General features: G+C 46.7%; 1 protein-coding gene across 4 annotated transcripts in view; it reads left to right on the top strand.

Moving 5' to 3' along the window:
* Positions 1–22,906, top strand: part of Lrrc8d (leucine rich repeat containing 8 VRAC subunit D) — a 111,825-nt gene that overhangs the window by 42,391 nt on the left and 46,528 nt on the right. Inside the window, exon 3 of one of the 4 annotated variants that reach the window (XR_013043079.1) lies at positions 17,986–19,690. The exons of 2 other annotated variants lie outside the window; for them this stretch is intronic. The gene's annotated coding sequence lies outside the window, so the exon portion shown is untranslated. Of the gene's footprint in view, positions 1–17,985; positions 19,691–20,677; positions 20,984–22,906 lie in introns of those variants that run through there. One more of the 4 variants, XM_076546872.1, reaches the window with a different exon arrangement.

Raw genomic sequence — 22,906 nt, forward strand, 5'->3', positions numbered from 1 at the left:
GGTACTTTAAGAGAATATTGAAACATTAATGAGGTTTTTGTTATTTGTAGTAAAATCCTATCACACTATTCAGTAGCTGGGAGTGAGGGTAGCGAATTTGACTTCATACTCATTTCTGAACAGCGATGTGGTAGTCGGAGGGTCGCGTTGGCGGAGGAACATGGGCACAGGTGCTGGGGACTGCCAGCCTTACCCATGGGGCCCTGGGACCTTGTTCCCATTGCTTTCTCCCTGGTCTTCAACCTGCTGTTTGCAGCTGTGAAAATCAGTGAGAACCAGGCTGGGGCTAAGGGCGTGAGTGGGGAGAGAAATAACCTGTTGTTGTGTTCAGTGCAGAGGAGGAGGGTAATCTACAGTCTGTGCTCTCACCCGCAGAGAACAGCTGCCTGGGACAGGCTCCCACCTTTGCTCTTGTGTGTGTGAAGCGTAACGCTCTAATGACCGCCCTTAGGGAAAGACCGCCCTTAGGGAAAGGTTGGCGGGCACTGTTTCTGCTTACCTTTTCATCCATTATTTCACAGTGGCTCCCCTGCCTGTTCTAATCATTCGCTCTTTGAAGGAGGAGATCTTGTGGTCTGTGTTGCCACAGAGGCCCAGTGTGGACTCCAGATACTAAAATGGTGCATGATGAAAACCAGAGTGAAAATTTTAAAATGACAAAAATGACTTTGGCAGGATCCTCAAAATCATATTCACAATTGTAAGCTTAATGTGCCCATTATAAGCCTTTATTTACATCCAGTGTAATAAAATAAGCTATTTTAGATATTTTCTGGATTAAAATTCTTTTCCATTTTCAGTGTCAATTTGTAGGTAATTTGTGTATTTGGGAGCGCAGAACATTTTACAATTTCAAAATATAGTCACCCAAGTTTTATTCTTACTTTATGGATGGAGTCCAAGAGTTTGAGTTGAATGTCGTTCTTTAGGTGAACTTCCCATTTGGGCACAATGTTGGGCGGGCACTCCTGCAGATATCCTACTCCAGGAAGATGTACCCTTCACCATTCCAAGGTACAGAAAAGGTGCAGATTAAGCTTTTGTAGACGGCACCAAAACCTCTGCCCTCTCTAATTTCTCTTTAATCAGTAACATTATGGATTAAGCCTTTTATGGTAAAACTTAAAAGATTAACACAAATTTGGCCATAGCTTGTCCCTCATGAAATGATTAACAAGATAGACTTGCCTGACTTCATCTTTCTCTCCTTTTCTTCTGTGAGTTCTCTAATCCCAGAGCTCTTTACTTTTCTGGACAAGTCCAGTTATTTGGCTTTTATTTTTGAGACAGGGTCTTACTATGTAGACCAGGCTAACCTCAAATTTAGGGATCCACCTGCCACTGCCTCCTGAGTGCAGGATTAAGACGTCTGCCTTTCCCTACCCCCAATGTGGTTTGTTTGTTTGTTTGTTTGTTTGTTTAGATTTTTTTTGTAATTCTTCCAACATTCCTCATTTTCCATTTTGAAGTTACTTTGGGAAACCTCATTTGCCAAAGATGATCTTCTGGGATAAGGCAGATGAAGTATGGACAGGAACACTAGCTTCTGTCAAGGAGCAGATCTCCAAAGCTGGGCTTCAGAGCACTGTTGCTGGGGGCCCATTCTGCCCAGGCAGCAGAGAGAAACTTCAGGAGGAAGAGTGTCCACGTGGACTCCATGTCATGGAGTTTGTACAGACCACTGACTGTCACAGGTTTTATGCTGGAACAGCCAGGAAAGCACACCTCTGGCACTATGGCTGTGTCTCCGTCAGAAAGGAAGGTTGATTTTTTTTTTGTTTTGTTTTCTTTTTTCAAGACAGGGTTTCTCTGTATAGCTTTGTCGCCTTTCCTGGAACTCGCTTTGGAGACCAGGCTGGCCTCGAACTCACAGAGATCCACCTGGCTCTACCTCCCGAGTGCTGGGATTAAAGGCGTGCGCCACCACCTCCCGGCTTAAGGTTGATTCTTATTATTTCTCTTTAAAAGAGGGATACCATGACATGTGGCTTTTTACGCTTTTGTAAAGCTCCATTCGGTTCCTCCGTCCACACGGCTTTGTGCTTCTGAAGTTTCTCATTCTACACCCCTCTCCTTGATTGTTTTTTCAGAATCTATTACTATTTTGAGATTACTGTTCTCTCCTCATGACTGTGTGGCACAGAGGCAGAAGTGTGCTTAAAAGGACATTTCAAGAATTGTTGGAAATTCTGTCCTTACCTCAAACAAAACTTCATGTGATGCTTTTTGTGAAACTAAAGCCAGCAGCTCAAAAAGCACTTTTTAAAACCAGACATTCTAACACAGTAACATTCAAAGATAGACAGAGGAGACACATACGTGCCGAGGACTGGGGAAATACGTTTTCTGTGATTCAGCCGTCCTTTCTCTAAGGGCAGACAACTTCTTGTATGCACAGTAGGAATGCTGCAGTTCACACGTGATCGTCTGTGAGGGGAGGTCTTCCAGGAAGTGTTTGCTGATGTCACACAGTGTGACAGCACAGGAGTTATAAACGTCACACAACACGTGTGTTGTGTGTTCAGAGCCAAGGCTCCAGCAGAGTCAGCCTGTGCTGCCCGAAGTACCCTGGATTCCACGTATTTTTGATTTTGAATTAATTTTCTGTCCTTGTTCGTGCTAAATTTCTTGTGAGCCCCTGCATTTACCTATGTGGCCCCACGGTGGGGTGGACTCAGGTCTGTGACCCCCTACATTTACTTATGTGGCCCCACGGTGGGGTGGACTCAGTTTCAGACACACAAACGTGTACATTGTAGCAAGTTGTTGCTGAAGATAGACATGAAGGAGATCGGGTGGAGTTCCAGAGCTTCAGCTCGGCTGTCATTTCTGCTGCTCCTCATGGTCTCTGGGCCCTGACTGACTGTCTGTCATAGGGAAACCGGTCGGTGTAGGCTTGAAGACCTTTTGAGCCACGGTCCTGCTCTTGCCTGCCACTGGACAAGCTGTTTTTCCTATGATTTCATGGGTGATGTATTTGAGATCTTGTTCCTATTTGGTTTTTTCTTTTTTTTTTTTAAATAAAAGTTGACTGTTTAGAAGTAAAAACTTTCATCTGGTTCTTTGTTATGGTAAGATAATAAATCCTCATTTAAGGAAAATACAGGAAATAAAGGGACAGTTGAAATGTGTCTTCGCAGGCAGGCCTTCAGCTGATTTAGAGTGGATTCGGGTCTCTGCAATGCTTCCTGACTGTTTCCTGTGGCAGCTGCACACCTCTGCAGGTCTGTTCCCTGAATGTAAAACAAGAGCCCCAGCAGTGGCGGCCTCACGTGGCTTACCTGGAGACCTTTGGGGGCTACGTTCATACTGCATGAATGCAACAGAGTGTTGATTAAGTAGACCATGTCTCTCAATGCTTACTCTGCTCACCAAGTGCTCAGGTGGTGCAGTGGGCTGTGGATGGACAGACGGTGCAGTGGACTGTGGATGGACAGACGGTGCAGTGGGCTGTGGACGGACAGGCGGTGCAGTGGGCTGTGGACGGACAGGCGGTGCAGTGGGCTGTGGACGGACAGGCGGTGCAGTGGGCTGTGGACGGACAGGCGGTGCAGTGGGCTGTGGACGGACAGGCGGTGCAGTGGGCTGTGGACGGACAGGCGATACAGTGGGCTGTGCATGGACAGGCGATGCAGTGGGCTGTGCATGGACAGGCGGTGCAGTGGGCTGTGGATGGACAGGCGATGGGTGCAGTGGGCTGTGGATGGACAGACGGTGCAGTGGGCTGTGGACGGACAGATGGTACAGTGGGCTGTGGATGCTCAGGCGGTGCAGTGGGCTGTGGATGGACAGGCGATGGGTGCAGTGGGCTGTGGATGGACAGACGGTGCAGTGGGCTGTGGATGGACAGGCGGTGCAGTGGGCTGTGGATGGACAGGCGATGGGTGCAGTGGGCTGTGGATGGACAGGCGATGGGTGCAGTGGGCTGTGGATGGACAGACGGTGCAGTGGGCTGTGGATGGACAGGTGGTGCAGTGGACGGCTGAGCTGTGTGGAAGTAGGTGGGGAATGGCCTCGAGCCCTTGCCTGTTTGCCTAATTCGTAACCCTAACACCTGGAATACTGCTGGAGCACTCCCATCTCCCGCTTCCGTGGTATTGAAAATGGCCCCGCGTTTCCCTTTTCTTCTTGCTTTTTAGCCCACGAAGTCTAAGTTGGAGATTTTCCTGTTACAGATCAGGCCAGACATGAATCTCAGTTCCTCTGGTATTTTCTGTGTGTGCCTTTGTTTTTCTGCACTTTGGTGTGAGGATGTCATGTTTATAAAGAAAGCCTTGGTGTCTTTCAAGTATAATGCATTCTTAAACTAACCCCAGTCGGCTCTGACCCTTTGAGATTTTAAAATTGCTTTGTTCCGGTTTTTGCACATTTTTGAAATATTAAAAATGTTCTTGAGGGGGTGGGTCATGGGAAAAGTTTCCCAGGGTTGTTTGTTCTTAGAAAACTGTAAATTTGCATGGAGAGGTTTTATGCAGGGTTCAAGTCTACCAGGTGTCGAGCTTGTTTGGTGTTTACTCTGTTTTCAGGGTATGAAGTGGGAGACAGAGCTTCTTCAAGTAACTGCCCTCAGTCCTCCCATTGTCCCATCAAAGGAAGGTCTGAAGGAAAGCCCGGGTTTGTGTCGGAGCCGCATGTCAATAAATGAGGATCAAAAGATTCTTCTGTTCTCTGTTTTTTTGTCTTTGAACCAGGACTTTCCAGAAAGAACACAGACTTGTTTTGAATATTGCCGCCTCTGGGTGCGATTATGCAAGTCAGTAGTATTTTGGATTTTTAAAACCCCCTTTCATAATAGTTGCAGAGGTATGACATTGCAAGGAAAACAAAAATACCTCCGCTCCCCCCAAACAGTTTGTACAAAAGCAGTCTTTGAGTGCAGGTGGTCTTCGGTTTACAAGGATTGTAGTTCTTCACCATGGATGACATGGTTTTTTCTCATTTACATCCCACCTGCCATGAATTTCAGTCTACTTAAGTCTGCCAAAACCTTTTTAACTGAGTATATGAGCATACTCTGCGTGTTTGTGTGTGTGTGTGTGTGTGTGTGTGTGTGTGTGTGTGTGTGTGTGTGTGTGTGGCGGGGGAACACAGGCATGTGTGTACACTTGTATGTGGATGCATACACGCATATGGAGGTCAGAGGTCAGTTTTCAGGTGTCATTCTTCAAGTGGAGTCCACCTTGGTTTTTGAGACAGGGTCTTTCACTGGCTTTCAGATGGCCAGCGAATGCCGGGGATCTGTTGTCTGGGCCTCCCCAGCACCGGGACTTAGCAAGGCCAGCTTTTTGTGTTGCTCTGGGATCAGGTCTGCAGCACTCTGATGAAGCCGTCTCCCCAGTCATGGAGATTTTAAATTCCGTCCGATACCCTTGGATGTTCCCCGTGTGCTAACTCCATTTCAGGCCGCCATCAAGTCCTCCCACAGCTGCCATGTCTACAGCCTCCCTGCCCCTGACCTCTGACCTCTGACCTCCCAGGCTCCCTATCCACTGGAGCCAATCTGCCTGCCACCTGCTGATACCCTCAGTGCTTTTCTTTGTTCTCGGGTTTCTTAAGAAAACAGTGTCCTCACATAAGGCCTTGTATGAGGAAGGCCCTGCCTGCCTCTCTAGTCCAAAGCCGATGCCCCGCCCCCCCCCCCACACACACATACTCACCCACAGCCTTACAGTACCTCCCCCCTGGCAGGCTTGGTGCGTCCCTCTGCCACCTTTCATCCAGCTTTCTCCTGCATCTTCCTTTTGTCCTAACTTGTGCTCTTCTTCAGCAAACCTTCCTTAACTCCTAAACTAGACGATGTCTCCATATTGCATGTGTGCTCCTCATCCTTTCTAACAGACCTCAAGCTCCACGCGAGCTTAACTATGTTTGTCTTGTGCCCACGTTGTGTTCTGAAGTTGAGCACACAGTAGGATCGCCACTGTTCTTGGAGTGAATGAACACGATCCAAACCCTCCCCCAGTTTTGTGTGGTAGGTACTTACCATAATGGCCTAGGTACAACTTCCCTTTAAAAGGAGTTTTTAAAAAAGATACATTCAGCCAGCTTCTTTTGTTGACTTTAATTTTGCTTATTGTACTAAATATGTACAAATACATGCTTGTAGCCTGTGCAGTTGTTAAAACATTTGATGCCAGGCATGTGGCGTACACCTGTATTTCAGCCCTTGGGAGACTGAGGTAGGAGGAAGATGATGAGTTCAAGGCCAGCCTGGACCACATAATAAGACCCTGCCTCCTGCCGCCCACAAAAGGGCTCAGCAGATAAAAAAGTTCCTGCTGAGAAGCTGATGAGTTCCACTTCCCTCAGTGTGTGTGTGTGTGTGTGTGTGTGTGTGTGTGTGTGTGTGTGTGTGTGTGTGTTTCCGTATCATGAAAGGGGAGACCCTCCCACTGTAAGTTGTTCTTACCTCTACATCACCCATGTTGTCACAGGCAGGTGGGCAGGCCCATGCATGCACATACACATAGAATAAGTAGATGTAATAAAAAAAGAATAAATGAGATCTTAATGTATTTAAAAACATATGAAAAATCAAAAGAAGTGCAAACAATTCAAAGCATTAAAATTGAAGCAAATGTTAATGTGACAAATTTGCTTTTGCCAGGCAGAGTCACCTGGGTTGATTTTTTTTTTTAACAGAAGATTGTTGCCTTGGTCTCCAGTACACACGGTACATGGGAGTCCTTTGCCCTTGATAATAGAACTATGGATAATGCTTGTTTTCATAAATTCAGAATCAAACCCTGTAGTCTGGAAGGCTGCTTCCTCACTGAGGACTGCTTGACTCCATCAGTCCACAGCACTGCCTGTGAATGTCCTTAACAGTTTTGATGATTTGAATGGCTGATAACTTTCTGGGTAGTGATCCAGTGGTTTTGTTCATTCCAAGGGAGCACTGAAGCCGGGTAAGGTGGCACACGTTGGCAGTCCCATCACGCAGGGGAATGAATGGTGGGTCTGAGGATAGCTTGGGCTTCGTGATAAAACCTTGTCTCTCAAAAGCAAAACAAAACACTGATCCAAGACATAAAATTCAGTTATTGTTAGAACTAGGAACAGAAATGTAATAATTTGTTAGTCTTAATTCTTAGGAGCATAGACGCACGCTACAGGTTTCAGCCTGTAACCAAGCATCAGCGTGTTGGCGGAAGTACCCATGCTGCTTTAGAAACAGCTCAGACATTCTCTTTTTTCCTGCCATTGCCTCTGCTGAAATAGCGAACTGCTAGAATCCAGTGTTCGTAATCCCTTCTCCTTTGGACTTCATTGAAGGTGGCTGTGTGATTGGGTGTGTTTCTGAGTGTCTTTTCCTTATTGTCTGTACTGTGCCTCAGTTTACTGCCTTTCATTTCATGATCACATGAAATGATCTTGCTTGGGGAAAGTGCCGTACGTAAGCAGCACTTCATTGTCGTGCTTTCCTCCGTGGCACGTGTGCCGTTGAGGACAAGGAGCCCCGGCATGTTTACTCTCGTAAACACAAATCTGGAGACCATGTTGATAAGAACTGCCAGGCTGGAGACGTGGCTCAGTTGGCAGAGTGTTTCCCTAGCAGCTATGAGGCCCAGGTCCATCCCCAGCATCCCATAAATGAAATGTGATGGCACATGCCTATAATCCTAGCATGCTAGAGACAGAAAATTAGAAGTTCAAGGCCATCCACAGCTACAGTGAGTTCAAGGTCAGCCTGGGCTACATGATACCCTGTCTGTAAAAAGGGAAAAGAACCACTTGTTTCCAGGGCCAGTGTGCATTTAGACCAGATTCTTTGGGGTTAACATTGAAATGAAACCACAGATTTGAAGGGAGACTGTGGAGAAGTCATAGACTCTTGAGCATGTCCGGAAGGTCCTTGTTCCTGGGGCTGGAGAGATGGCCTGGGGGTTAAAAGCACTTTCTGCTTGGCTGGAGAGATAGCCCAGGGTGCTTCCTGCCATTGCAGAGGGACCAGGGTGTGGTTCCTGGCACCCACATCAGGTAGCTCACAGCCTTCTGTAATTCCAGTTCCAGGGGACCTTCCCTGGACACCTGCGCTTCACATGGTACTTCAGTCAGTGCTCTATTGCTGTGAGGAGACACCATGCCCTGGGCAACTCTTATGAAAGAGAGCATTGAATTATTAAGGGCTTACTTCAGAGGTTTGGTCCATCGTCATGGTGGGGAGCATGGGCAGCATGCAGGCAGACATGGTGCTGGAGCAGTAGCTGAGGTCTATATCCTGATCTCTAGGCAGAGAGATCACAATGGACCTAGTGTGGGGTTTTGAAACCTCGAAGCCCACCCCTAGTGACACACTTCCTCCAACAAGGCCACATGTCCTAATCCTTCTCAGATAGCGCCACTCCCTAGTGAGTAAGCATTCCAATATGTGAGCCTGTGAGGGCCGTTCTTATTCACACCACCACTCATGGTGCACACAGATGTACACGGATGCATAGAAATACACACAAGTAACGAACGACTGAATGAGTCTCTTCACAAACCCTTATTCCCTGCTCCAGAACACTTGGTGCCGGCTCTCAGAGCAGCCGGATCCTTGTGTTCCTGGAAATGTTCTGTTTTATGTGTCTTCTCTACCCTGCAGCCTTGGCTGGCCTTGTATTTTACAAAGCTCCCCCCACCCCCCGACTGTTAGTGAGAGAAATGATGAAGCTTTGCTTCCCAGTATCACTGAGACCACGTAGTTCTCTGTGAAGGTCCCTCGTGGGCTATTTCTGGTTCCCTAAGTAACATTGCGGCTCTTCTCCCACACTAGCCAGGAAACACCTGCTGAAGGAGGGGCCTCGGAGCCCAGCGGAGCAGCCGAAGCCAGTTAAGGGAGAGAGTGGCCGGGTCAAGTGGAGTGGGGGCCGATGTGGATCTCAGAGTTGAAGGCACATTGTCAGCCTAAACACAACCGTGATTTTAACCTGTGGGTCGACAGCAAGCAGTCATATAAGGTTATTTTTTATATATGCAAATCACTTTATTGATAATTATCACCCCAAACGATTGGCCGTTTAAAGTGTACGATCCAGTATCAGTACATTTGTGGAGTTGCCCAACCATCACCACGTTTTTTTATACACTTTGTCACTTGAAAGGAGACTGCTCATTAGACATTATTCTCCCTGTCAACCCCACTGGCCTCTGGCAAACATCAATCTTTGTCAGCTTGCCAGTTATGGATATTGAAAGTACATGCACTCATGTAAGTGTCTGGCTTTGTTCACTGAATATGACACTCTTATGGTTCAACAATGCCTACCTGGCTCAATACACCATTCCTTCATTGCCGCAGAACATTCCACTATATAAATATGTGGTATTTTTAAATACGATATTCAGTAGTGTTCAGTAATCCAAATTGTTGTAAGATAGCTCTTGAGGTTGTTTTGTTGTGTAGAACTGAGTCTAGATACCCCACATATTGTCCATAGTGACTGGTTAACAGGTGTTTGCGAGACGTTTCCTGTTTGGGCTGGTACCTGTGATACCTTATGAACAAGTTTTGAGGCAATGTGGTTTTCCCTTTTCTTGGTGTGTCCTAGGGATATGATTGATAGGTCAGATTTTAGTCGTTCAACATTTTGAGGAACTCTGAAACCATTTTCATTCCCACTAGCAATGTGCAAAGGTTTGGGTTTCATTCATTCTTGTCAACGCTTTTTGACCATAGAGGCACATCCGCAGGTATGAAATGGTGCCTCACTGTGGGTTTGATTTATATTTCTCTCATGACTAAGGTGGCAAAGCATCCATTCACGTGGAGACAAATTTAGTTAAAATTTATTTTTTCTTCTTGAATTGAAATTCTCCTAGAATCTTGAATTACAACTTAAGATAAAGAAATCCTTTGGGGATTCTTAAAGGAGATAAAGTCAGTTTATAAGAATTGGAAGATGGAGCTGGGTGGTGGCAGCGCAACCCTAGCACTTGGGAGGCAGAGGCAGGCGGATCTCTGTAGGCCAGCCTGGTTTGCAGGGTGAGTTCCAGGACAGCCAGGGCTACACAGAGAAACCCTGTCTCAAAAAACCAAACCAAACCAAAACAAAACAAAACCCTTGGAAGATGGAGAGGGGGGGCCGCCGCACGGCCACCACGTTTGTGGGAGCTGACCATCGGCAGGCCAGGAGTTGAGTTTGATAATCTCTCCTTTCAGAGCCTACTCCACTGTGGCCCTGAAGTGTGGTTGATACACCTGCTGACACTCCATCGGAGAAAAGTTACTTTACCTTTGCCAGCAGCTATCAGTAGGGGTGGGACCCCATGTCTACTTGCCCCTCTCAGGGCTGGTACTCCGTCTGGCTTGAACCAGTGCAGGTTTTGTGCATGTTGCCACAGTCTCCGAATTCATATATGTACCAGTCCTGTTGTGTCTAGAAAACACGGTGTCCTTGGAGTCATCCCCCATCGCCATCACTGTAACAGTAACTAGGAACTAACTGTCTCATTCTGGTCATGTACTGTGCCTGTGCTAGATCATTTGTGTGGCTATTTAATTGGTACTAATTTATAATGCAGAGGAGCTGTTCCTATGTGAGAACCATATTCCTGGAAGAGAAACGGAGTCTAATCACCCTGAGTCGTTTACCCCATGTTGTATACTCCATAGATAGCAGCCTTCCAGCCTCTAGGCTTGCAGCGTGTTGAGCCATTGGACTCAGTACACATGTTCCCTATGCCCTGCTTAGTTTTTATACTGGGGATTGAGTTGCTATTGAAAGAAACTGGTCTTCATATTGATGCTGTGCTGTTTGAGGCTTCGTTGGTACCACCTTGGCCTGCTTACAGAAATGCAGAGGCTGTGGCAGGGACCTCCCCAGGATATGTAGCTGGCCCGGAAGTCATGGTGACAGTCTTGTCCATGCCTTGGAAAGGTGGACTTACTCCTAGACTCAGCAGAGGTTTTTGAGTCATGATTATATTATCTTTTTCTCTAACAGAGTACAACATGTGGTGGCACCATGGAGGTTGGATGGGAGCGGGTGGAGGTGGGTGACAGGGAACTCACTTTGGAGTTAAAGTCTAGATCTAGGCAGTGGGTAGGAGAGAACCATGATGAAAGGTTTCCAAGGGGACGTCATAAGGACTTGGTAACTGTTGGTGAGACAAGGACTGGAAGATGCCTTCAGGCATTGTAGCTTGGGCGCGGTGGAAGATGCAGTCTTTGATATGGAATTGCAGGGTTGGAGAAGAGACACAGGAGCCCGTGGTCGGCTTCAGGAGCCCGTGGTCGGCTTCAGGAGCCCGTGGTAGGCTTCAGAGCTCGGCCCTTCACCATCACCGCGTTTTCTGCTTCCTCTGGAGGATACATCTCACTGCATTTGCATGCCTTGAGGCTTTCTTGAAAATTAATGGACACCAAAGTGTCTGTTGGCCTCAGGTAATTTTCAAAGTCAGGAAGCAGGTTTCATTAAACCATGAGAGATTTTACTACAGTTTTCTTTGTATTTGACAAGTTTTCTCCTTAGGTATATTTAGAAGGGAAGCACAAACGCATTCTATCACTCGGGTAGCGAGAGTCATTTTACACACCCTCGCCCTTATGCCCAAGGGACTCAGCCTGGGTGTCCAGATCATTTCACACGCGTCTGGTCCTAACCTTGGCCATGAGATTCCTCACTACCCAACTTCATCGTAAGCAAAATGGACCATGTCAGAACCGGAGGCAGCCCAGGACCAAGCTACCGCTCTCAATTCAGATCATGAGCATATGTTCACCTTGGTAATTTTTTAAAGGAAATAAGTAGTTTTCTGGGCATTTTATTCTTGGATCATTTAAAACTGAGTAATTTCTATAGGACACTCTAGACCTTCAAGTTCGGCATAAAATGCAACTTTAGCTGTACTTCCAAGGCTGCTTCTGGGGTGAAAAGCTTGGTGATATATTATAGAGGGGCTGATGAAGCCGATTCCTGTGCTGTTGGGTTCATGCCTGGAGGTCGCAGAGTTATGTAAGCTGTTTACAGCAAGGCACTGGTGAAGGCAAGTTCATTAGCCACTGGGAGGGATGGACCCCCGAGCGTTTGGGATGATGGCTATCGCTGGCCTTTTCTTGCAGATGTCTGATGTTTACAGAGTGAAATTATCTCGTGTCTATCTAGGGTTAAGTGTCACAGGCTCCTGGGTAATGTCATGCAACAGAGTTTGTCTTTGGTGCTTTGTTGAAGAAAGTGAGTAGAAGATTACCTGGGTTTGGCTGCTGTCTGGCCCTTCATTAATCATTGATTGAGAACACAGAAGCACTTTCCTTGCTAAGGGCCTGTATAGAGCAGTTTTTACTTAAGTTTCAGATTTTCTTTTCTCTTTCTTTCTTTTTCTTCTTGTTTTTTAAGTAGCTCACACTGGCATCAGACTTGCTATATATATATGGATGACTTTGAACTCTGGATCCTCCTGCCTCAGCCTCCCAAGTGCTGCAGTTACTGGCATCTGCTGCTGTATCCCAACCATGGTGGACTTCTGTGATTTGAATACCCAGGAGAATACTGCTTTCTCTATGTATATGCTTGTGTGTTAGTGTGTTAGTGTGTTAGTGTGTGTGTGTGTGTGTGTGTGTGTGTGTGTGTGTGTGTGTGTGTGAATGAATGTGTGCGTGTATTTAAAGCTTAAAATTTAACAGAACACAAAGCTTATGAATTAGTGTTTGTGTTTAGTTTAATTTACAGAGGGCATAATTACTCTTCGATTTCTGATGACAATAGTTTTTTTTTTTTTCCCAGCAAAGTCTTGTTTCTGCTACTTAGAGGCTTATTTACCAGATGGCTTTAACTATCATCTCAGTTTATGTGACTAAACTTAATTCCTAAACTTAAGTGATTCATAGTCCGAAAGTGTTGACAGTCTGAACATTTTTACCTGTGTGTGAGTTTCTCTTCCTGATGCTGTCACAAAGCACTTGCCAAGAGCCACTTGGAGAGGGACTGGCGTGGCTTGTGGTTTAAGAGGGATGTGGTGTGGAAGGCTTGGTGACAGGACCCTGAGGTGGCCGGTCACAGGTCACCCGTGTCTGCAGTCAGAAAGTGGATTCGGCCTGGAACCCCAGCCCCGCTTTCAGACACACCCAGAGGTGTCTCCTAGGTGGCTCTGAATCCTACCAGAGTGACCGTCTAGATTAACCCTCACGCTGTGGCTCGGCACAGACGATAGATACGCTTATTTTAATACCGGGACTGGAGATGGCTTAGCTGTGAAGAGCGCTGGCCGCTCTTCCAGAGGCAGTTTCCCTGTGCCTGCATGATGGCTCACGGCGTCTGTGACTCCAGTCCCAGGGGATCCAGTGCCCTCTTCTCACATCCCAGGGCGCCAACCACACATACGATGTGTAGATATAGGTACGGGCAAACCACCTATATACATAAAATAAATAAATACAACTTTGAAAAGTCCTTCAATACCTTCTCTCTCTTCGGTGGTAAAATTCCATTGAACATTCTAGGAAGTGTTTTTTAATACTTTTTCTGCCATTGTTTTGGTCTGTTTGATTTCATACTCTGCTTTCTGTCTCTTCGGTTTTGCCATGAACACTTGGAGCTTTTTGCCGCCTTTGGCATTGGAGCTGGAATGTTCCTGCTGACCTAATATTACTGGGGGCCGTGACTGATCTCTTGCATAGCATCAGGAATCTCTTGCAGAATTTGAAATCTAGGCATTATAAATTGGGGCACCACATGTCTGAGAGTGTATTGGTACAAGGACCACGGTGTAAGCGGCAGCTCTCCACTGAACAGCCGCCAGTGGGGTACCAACCATGAGTGCTTACTCAGAACATGCTCTGTGATTCGCGCTTCCCTCCTGTGCTCGTGATCTGGGAGTGGAGCGTAGACTGACCTGCCAGCTGTTGTTTGAGACGTTCCAGATCCTTCCAGGCCACACCGCTCAGTGCTGAGATGTGGGGTCTAAAATTGCCATGACGGGGGTCAGGGGTCGACACTGCCCATCAGTGAGCTACTCTTGGTGTTTTTTACTCTTGGTGCCTTCCTTCCTTCCTTCCTTCCTTCCTTCCTCCCTCCCTCCCTCCCTCCCTCCCTTCCTTCCTTCCTTCCTTCCTTCCTTCCTTCCTTCCTTCCTTCCTTCCTGCCTGCCTGCCTGCCTGCCTTCTTTCCTTTTTGGTCAAGGTCTTACTGTATAGCCTTGACTGGCCTCGAACTAACAGATCTCTGTCTGCCTCTAACCAGGCCTGGCTTCTTTATTGTTTGTTTTAAAGTTTGTATTTATTTGTGTGTGTTGTTTGCTGTGTATGCATTCATATGGGAGTGTGTGTGTGCGTGTGTGAGTGAAGGCCAGAGCTGATACTGAATGTCTTCCTTATGTTGGCTTTTCCCCTTTATTTTTAAGACCCGGTCTCACTGAGACTGGAGCCCACGTTTTGGTCATACTGACAGGCCCACAAGCTTCAAGCGTCTTCCTGTCTGTCCTTCCATCTGCCCCCAGCACTACCCTGCCGGGCTTTTTGACATCGGTGCTGGGGATCTGCATGCTGCATGGCAGCCACTTCACTCTTGCCGGGACTCCTGTGGTCGTGACCTCGGGTCATGACCTGCAGACGCCCCGACCCAGAGCACGCTCGTCACTTGTCCTCTCTGTCACTTGCCCTGGTTTCTCCAGTGTCTGTTTCTGTATCCACATCTCCAAGACAGTGTCCCCGAGGATAAAGAAATGTCAGAAATGTGTCCAATATACATCTGTACTTAGCTGTTTGTCTTTCCTATGGGCCGTATTTACTTAATGCAACTTCATTTCCCTGAAGTGAAAGTTGACAATGTTCTTAATTCTGTAGAAGGTTGTGCTTTCATTATCTTGTCCCATTTTGTCCCTTTCCCGCCTTTTAGATGACCCTGCCCATCCAGGCTTATGCCTCGCACCTTAAGCCTTCTGTACTGGGCCGTGCAGATAGTAAGCTGTGTGCAGAGCTTCTGGGAATACTTTTAAGTAATTTAAATACAATTTGTCTCTTTTCCATCTCCTTGGAAGCAGATTTGTGCCAGTTTGAATTGGGGTGGAAATATTGGGAATTGTACATGGGATTAATCATGACCCAAAAAGAATAAGGATTGTTTATTTTTTTTTTTTTTTTTTTTTTTTTTTTTTTTTTTTTTTGGTTTTTTCGAGACAGGGTTTCTCTGTGTAGCTTTGCGCCTTTCCTGGAGCTCACTTGGTAGCCCAGGCTGGCCTCGAACTCACAAAGATCCGCCTGCCTCTGCCTCCCGAGTGCTGGGATTAAAGGCGTGCGCCACCACGCCCGGCTCGATTGTTTATTTTTTAAGACCGATTTTTAGACTACTAACTCAAAAGGTTTACTTCCTCTGTCCAGACTGTGAACAGTTGTCTTGTTCTCAGCAAAGGCAACAGTGTTGAAATGTTCTTAGAAACAGTGTGTACAGGCTTTTACAGTGAGGACGAGGCTCAAGAACATGAAGATACTGTCTCAACCCGATCTCTCTGGAAAATCCTTGCTGCTCTCTTCAAATGTCACAGCTCCACAGAACTGTGCAGACTGCATACAGAGAAGGAATTCAAACTCAGGTTCTGCATCCTTGCCTCATGGGAAGAGGGTGGAAGGGGGAGCTGTTTTCATACGTGATTATATATGTGCTTCTTGGCTATCTCATGGCCAAACCTTGGATATGGAACACCCGACTGCTGGCCGGCAAAGCTGGACGGAAGTAGTGAAGGTCAAGCTGGGTTTAAAGTTCGTGGCTTCCTCCCAGTGCTGGTCTTCTTTGCACGTACCAGGCTCCATGTGTGTGTCCACGGTGGGCTGACAGTGTGGATAGCTTCCAAACAGCCTCTGGAAGCAGCATCCATGGAATGCTGCCATCCTATGCTACTGCCCAGTACTGAGACTGGGACCTGAGATTGCCGTGTGGGATTGGGGAGGAGAGTGAGCGAGTGTGGGGTGAGTTCCTTCCTTGTGAGAGCCCATCTACGGTCGGGACCTTGACCAGCCTTCCCAGAAAGAAGGCTATGACACAGAACCTAATGTTCAGCTTTCCTCTATTTTACAAATAAGGCTTCTTGAAAAGCTGAGAATTATAGCTGAAGAATTAAAATATGAAATATGCCCTTGCTATAACACATGATTTAAAGTTCTCGTGATTTAAGCAATTGATAAAAATTTTGGAACAGTCCTCAAAAAATCTCTAGGTGTCTAATTCTGTTAAGTTTGCTCACAAAGCCTGAGTAGTCATCGTCTTCTCCTCCTCTTCATCTTCCACTTCTTCTCCCTCCTCCTCCTCCACTTTCCCTCCTCCCCCTCCTCCTCCTCCCTTCCTCTTCTTCCTCCTCCTCCACTTTTCCTCTTCCTCCTCCTCCACTTTTCCTCTTCCTCCTCTCCCTCCTCCTCCTCTCCCTCCTCCTCCTCCTCCTCCTCCTCCTCCTCTTCTCTCTCCTTCTATTCCTCTTCCTCTTCATTTTGTTTTTTTGGAGACTGGGTCTCACTGTTTAGCCATGGCTGGCCTGGAACTCAAAGAGCTCTTGTACTTTGCCTTCTTGCCTGGGTTAAAGTTGTGGCCACCACGCCCAGCCTGAGTGTTCTTACTGTAGAAATCCGTTGGTTCTCCCTGTGTGTTTCATGACAAATACACCGTGATTATTTTACTGAGTGTAGTTCTTATAGAAACGCTAAACTACCAGCCAGAGGAGACGATGTTGCTAAAATGAGTTTCAGGACCAAAGTGTCAGCCTCGTCATAGCTTTTGTTGCCTGGTGACCTAACCAGTTATTAATCTTTTCTGTGTAGAGTGTTTTTCCCTCATCATCTGCCGAAAATATTTGGGCAGTTCTATCTTGTGGGAATTGCCATTCATCAGGAAATGCTTGTTCATAGATGTAAGCCAGACCACACATAGCAGCAAATGTTATTTATCACCATGGAAACCAGAAATCACAAGAGGATCATCTTAAGTGTTGGGCATTCTGCTTCTTCGGGGGACAAGTAGAATTCAGCTTTGGTTTTGTTCACTCGGGGCTCACTCACTCGTTACAGGGCACTTACCATCTGTTCCTCTGTGGAGATTTGTTTAATGACTAAATTTCACTTACACAAAGCCAAGCCCATCGTTAACAAGGAAGAGCTCGGAGAAGGAGGTGCCAGTTTGCTTCCAGTGTGGAGTCTGTCAGTGTTGACCCCTGATTCGGAAGCAGAGGAACTATTTCATTAATTTGTCTGTTGTGTGTATGTGCATGCCATAGTAGACTTGTGTAGGCCAGAAGACAACCTAGGAGTTGTCTCTCCTTCCGGCATGTGGGTTCTGAGGACCAAACTCAGGTCATCAGGAATGCCTTTACCCACTGATCCATCTCGCCAGCCCAGAACCTATGTGTATGCACTGAGAGGTATAGTGTGGATATATCCTGTAACAGGAGTGAGGAGGATATATTGCTCGTTAATTGACTTTACTTCTTTAATAAAAGTAAAAAACCTCACAGCCCAGGGAAGATTGGAGTCCTTGCCCTGTGGCTTCTTCCTTCCTCTTCATTCTATACGAAAAGACTGCCCACCTCATCTCTGTGGTGAAGGGTGCAATAGTGTGAATTGACGATGCCGAGTTTGATTACAGGCAGAAGGTCCTGTTCGTAGATAAAACATGAAGAGTGCCTTCTGCAGTCATCCACAGACACTTCATTTAGGGGGGATTGGCAGAGGGAGCTCCAGGACAGCCAGCACTGTTACACAGAGAAACTCTGTCTCGGGAAAACAGAAAAGAAAGGTTATCTTCCGGACAAAGAGGATATGTAAATGAAGCTATAATCTAGTTTTATGTAGGTCAGGTATCTCGTTGGAATCTTTGGACTTGATTCGGATATGCCAGTTTTGGAGATGCCCTTTGATTTTTTTTAAATATAGGAGTGTACTAGATCACAAGTGTTTAAATGTGCACATGGTTAAAAAGTGAGAGCCATAAAATATTTTACTGCCTGGTCTTCACGGATGCCATAAAAGGGAGCCAAGTGTTCTTCACTCAGTCATAATTCATCTCTTTTTCTATTTTATTTTAGACAGGGTCTCAGCCCTGGGCCAGCCTGGAATTCACTCTGTAGACCAGGCTGGCCTCAAACTCTCTCCAGTATGGTAGCCACTGAACTTGAAGTTTGACTGCTGAATACTTGAAATATGGGTATTGTGACTGAGCCATTGAAATTTTCATTGTTATTTAACAGTTTCTAAGATATCTGCCTGCTTCTGCCTCACCTAGTGTTGGGTTTAAAGGTGTGTACCACCACACCTGGGTGAGAATTCTTTCGGTGATGAAGAGTTCCCAGTGCGAGATCCGGGCTTTGTTGCTTCAGTTTTTTTATATTGGTCACGTCGATGTCGGTCAAGTTGACCTTTGTCAAACAAGGGTCTTTATAGTATTTACCTGCTAAGATTGCCAGGCACTCTATGTGTATGAATACTTCAATTTTGCTTTGCATATAGTTAAAGCTTTGTAGAGGTTTGCTTGTGGTCTGGTAATCCTTGTATACTTACCCCCGCTCCTTTCCCCCTGTGTTATGGAAAGGGACTCTGCATTCCAGGGTGATTTGTACATGGACCTGGCTAGTGTCCTGTACACCCCGTGTGGAGGCCAGCTGTGCTGGTGTCCTGTGTAGGCTCCTAACAATGGCTCCTCTTGGGTCCAGCATTTGACACAGGTGTCATGGCGCATGTTTGGTTTTTACTGGATGATTATGGCATGTCCTGGTAGATGGATAAATTATTCTGTAAGAATGCTTCAGAAATAAAATAGACATATTTAGTTAGAAGCAGAACTTAGTGTAAGTATACTTACTCCTGGGCATGGAGAATCCTAATAATACCTAAAAGCAAACAGGCTCTTGTTTCATCTGAGACTTGCCTTGAGCTCCTCACCAAGCAAGCCTCATGTCTTCCCTTCTAGAAGGTGAGCAGGACTGGCCGGGAATGCTGAGATACACTAGCTCAATTATTTGTGCAAATGCTTACAATGAAAAATGAAAAAGTGAAAGGTGTTCAACTGTCCTTTTGGGGTTTGTAGGAAAGGGTCCCCTGACTTTTCCTCATCGGTAGTGAGTACTGATCACCCAGCCCTGTACCCCTACCACAGAAGAAGAGCATCACCTAAAGACTTCACACAGCCCACGAATGCAGCTCCTTAAAAGTCCCCCTTTGCAGGGCTGGAGTGCTTACTGCTTAGTCATGAGGAGCAGAGTTTGGATCCCCAGCACTGGGCATCCATGCCTGTCACCCAGTTCAAAGTATGGCAGAGAGGGGATGGTTTCTGGGCTTGCTAACTTCCAGCTGGCCTATAAAAGTGTATATGTTCTCACACATACTACACACACACACACACACACACACACACACACACACACACACACACGAGTAAATGAAATCTCTTTAAAAATCTACTTACAGGCTTTCTGATACTGCAGTGATAAGACTTGTAGGTCTCACGTCTGGTCTCTGAGGTTGGATCACTATGGTGTCGTAGACACTCTGTAACCGGCAGTTGCTCCTGACGTGCCTTTCGGAAGGAAGAATGTTGTTGCTGTTTGGTTTTTGACGTAGGCCTAGGCGGGTCTTGAACATGCTGTGTAATTGTTGCTGGACCTGAACAACCCTGCTCCCCACAGCATCCTTGCGCTTCTCTCTCCCAAGTGCTGGAATTGCCGTATGTGCTGCTACCCCAGCTCCAAAACTTCATTTTTTTTTTATCTGTAAAACCCACTGATAAGCAAATAATATTAAGAAAAAGTTTTGCAGCCTGTTGGTGGTGGTGGCGGCGGCGGCGGCGGCGGCGGCGGCGGCGGCGGCGGCGCATGCCTTTAATCCCAGAACGTAGGAGCCAGAGGCAGTGGATCTCTGTGAGTTCTTGGTCATCCTCGTCTACAGAGTGAGTTCCAGAATGGCCAAGACTATACAGAGAAACCCTGTCTCGAAATCCTCCCCCCATTCCACCAAAATAAAAAGGGGGGAAAGAAAAAGCCTTGCCTGAATGGTTGGGCTGTTGATTACCAACGAGCCCTGTCTTTTAGCCATAGTGCTCTGTTCCTTTCCTATTTTATAATTCCGAGATGTATCTGAGATTATTTCTGTTTTTCCTGGGTTCTGGGTGATTGATACATCAAATATGCACTCTGGTATGTTGCTGTCTTTGTTCTAATGATGGGTGTGACTGCTTTAAATTCATTTTATAATTAAGGACTTAAACTGGTTATAGTATATTTGATTATTAAACCTGCTGAGAGGTTTATGAATTCATTTTGCATAAAGCTGAAGGAATGAGAAAATGGCTAGTTCTTTATGTCCCCTGGTTTAAAAGCACGGAGAACCAGAAACTTGGGTCTCTCGAGGCGGGGCGGGAGGGGGTCTGGTGCTCCGTGGCTCCAGCGCTCTGGCCGGTTGGAATGTCGGTGAGCACAGCTGTGTGCCTGGTTTCTCCCTGTTCACCGGCACGGCTCCCTGCCTGGCATCTCAGTTCTATTGCCTGCCAGACTCACCTACTTCTTCTCGAGAGGGCTCTTGTCCAGCACCGCTGACAACCCTCTGACCACTTCAACTGAAGGAGAGTCAAGGACAGGAACATTTCTCCTGCTGTGTGTGTGTGTGTGTGTGTGCGCGCGCGCGTGTGCATGTGCATGTGCGTGTGCGTGTGTGTGTGTGTGTGTGTGTTCCTTTTCCCTTTGTTTGAAGGGGCTTTTGCAGCTTACAGTTGAGAAGTCTGTGGTTCCAATTATCAGTTTCCTGGGGGTGTAAAGCTTATAAACTGCAGAGCTTGGATTAATCATTAGACATTCCGAGAAGACTGGCTGGTGCCGAATGTCAGGAGACATTTGCTAAGAGTTAGAGCTGGCCAGTGGCCTGCTGGAGAAGGACTTCCCGTGTGCAGTGGGGAGGCTGTCGTGGTGGAAGCTGTCGAGATGGTCTTCCTGCAGGCTGTGGCTTCGGTCACCCGGGAGAACTGTCATGACAGCAAACATGTCCTTGTTAAATCCGTGAGGTTGTCGTAGCCGCTTCCCTCTTTCTACATCACGGGTGAGGCATCCAAGGGGGCACTCTAGTACACAGCTGTCGCTGGTCTAATGGTGGGTGTCGATCCTGGTTATGATGGGCCTTACCGTCTTCGGCAGTGAGCTGTGTCTGGTCCTTATGGTCCATCACTCTGCCAGCCTCACCTGGATCGGGATGGAATATAAGGCGGTGTCGCTTCTTCCTGGAGGAGTGGACACCCGCACAGGAGCCTGGATTTAAATGAGACGGTTCCAGGTACTAAAATCCAACTACAAAACCGCTGAATAACAAGCAGTATATTTCCCAGAGCAATCCAGAGGTGGTGTGGATGTTTGATGGTTTGTTTGGTTTTGTTTTTTTTGAGACAGGGTTTTTCTTTATAATCATGCTGGCTGTACTGGAACTCTATGTAGACCAGGCTGGCCTCGAACTCACAGAGATCCACCTGCCTCTGCCTCCCAAGTGCTGGGATTAAAGGTGTGCGCCACCACCACCTGGCCAGGCTCTTCATCTTTAAAGTGGTTTCTGCTGTGATCCCTGCACTCTGGAGACTGAGCACAGGAACGATGAGTGTGGGGTCAGCTTGGGCTACAGAGTAAGATGTCCTGTCAACAACAACCCCAGAACAAAAGTAAGGTTGGGAAGAAAAATAATAATACTAATTACGATTTTTTTTGCCTGTAATTTGCCGTATGCAAGCTTCTGTGTGCTTTGAATGTTTTTTGTTTTTCTGGATTCTCTGAATTCTGCCTGCATGTATGTCTGTGCATCATGTGTGTGCAGTACCTACAGAATCCAATACCAGAAAAGGGTATTAGATCCCTGGGAAGTGAAGTAGTAGACAGTTGTGAGCTGCCATGTGGGTGCTGAGGACTGAACCAGGACCTCAGGTGAGCTGCCATGTGGGTGCTGAGGACTGAACCAGGACCTCAGGAAGAGCAGCTGGTGCTCTTCACCATGGAGCCATCCCTCCAGCCCCTGTTTGTTTTAAGGTCCCATGGTGTAGCCCTGGCTGACCTGGAACTCGAGACCAGGCTGGCCTCACACTGGTGGGTGATCCTCCTCTCTGTCTCCTGTGCGCCACCCTACCTGCATAATACTTTCATGTCTGCGAAGGAGCTGAGTGTTCTTATTTTCATTTTGCAGTTGAGGAAATGGATCAGGAATAAGGAACGTGTTTAGTTAGCGTGTGTAAGGATGGGGATGTTGTAGTCTGGCATGGCGAGGTGTAGGGTTTGTAGGGAGGGAATTGGATAAAAATGAAAATGGAAAAGCTAGTTTGGGTCAAATTCTCTAATTCAAATTGAAAAGTTGGCCTCACAGCGTTACTTCCAGGACCCTTCAGAGGCAAAATGTTCAATGCCAAGTACTTTGTTAGACTGATACACTTTAAATCCCTCTGCTAGGTTGTGGTTAAGTCTCAGCAGGTCGGACGTTTGTCATAAGCCAGTCAGATATGAAGAGACCCAGGTTTGATTTTCTTCCTGTACTTTGACTGTTTTATGGAGACTTAATCTCTCATCCACAACAGGAAGGGCTCCGACTTGCACTGAGTATGTGAAGGTTTCAGGCTTGATGTCTTATGTGCATCTAGGAAGGGCTTAGTAAGTTGGAAAGCGGAGCGTCGGCTCTGCCTGGCTGGCCAGGTGCCCTAATGTATATACACTTCTTTCCTGCGCCCACCAGTCTGAGTTCATTATCTTATTTCTTTCTCCTTTTGTGGGTTCTTAGTCTCCCGGTGTGTTTATGCGTGGCTGTTCTGACTGTAGAATGTCAGGTTAGTTCTTTTCACGTATAGGGTGCAGTTTGTTATTTCCAGAAGACCTTCAGTGGCTGTCTGAAGTCATCCCATGGGGTGACAGATTCTAACCTCCTAGCTCCAGCTCTTCTCGTCTCCAGCTCTCTCTACCCCTGACCTCCTAGTCCAGTCAGATCCCTTCCTTTGTT

This window comes from Peromyscus maniculatus, chromosome 10, assembly GCF_049852395.1.
Source record: "Peromyscus maniculatus bairdii isolate BWxNUB_F1_BW_parent chromosome 10, HU_Pman_BW_mat_3.1, whole genome shotgun sequence".
NCBI classification, from domain to species: Eukaryota; Metazoa; Chordata; class Mammalia; order Rodentia; family Cricetidae; genus Peromyscus; species Peromyscus maniculatus.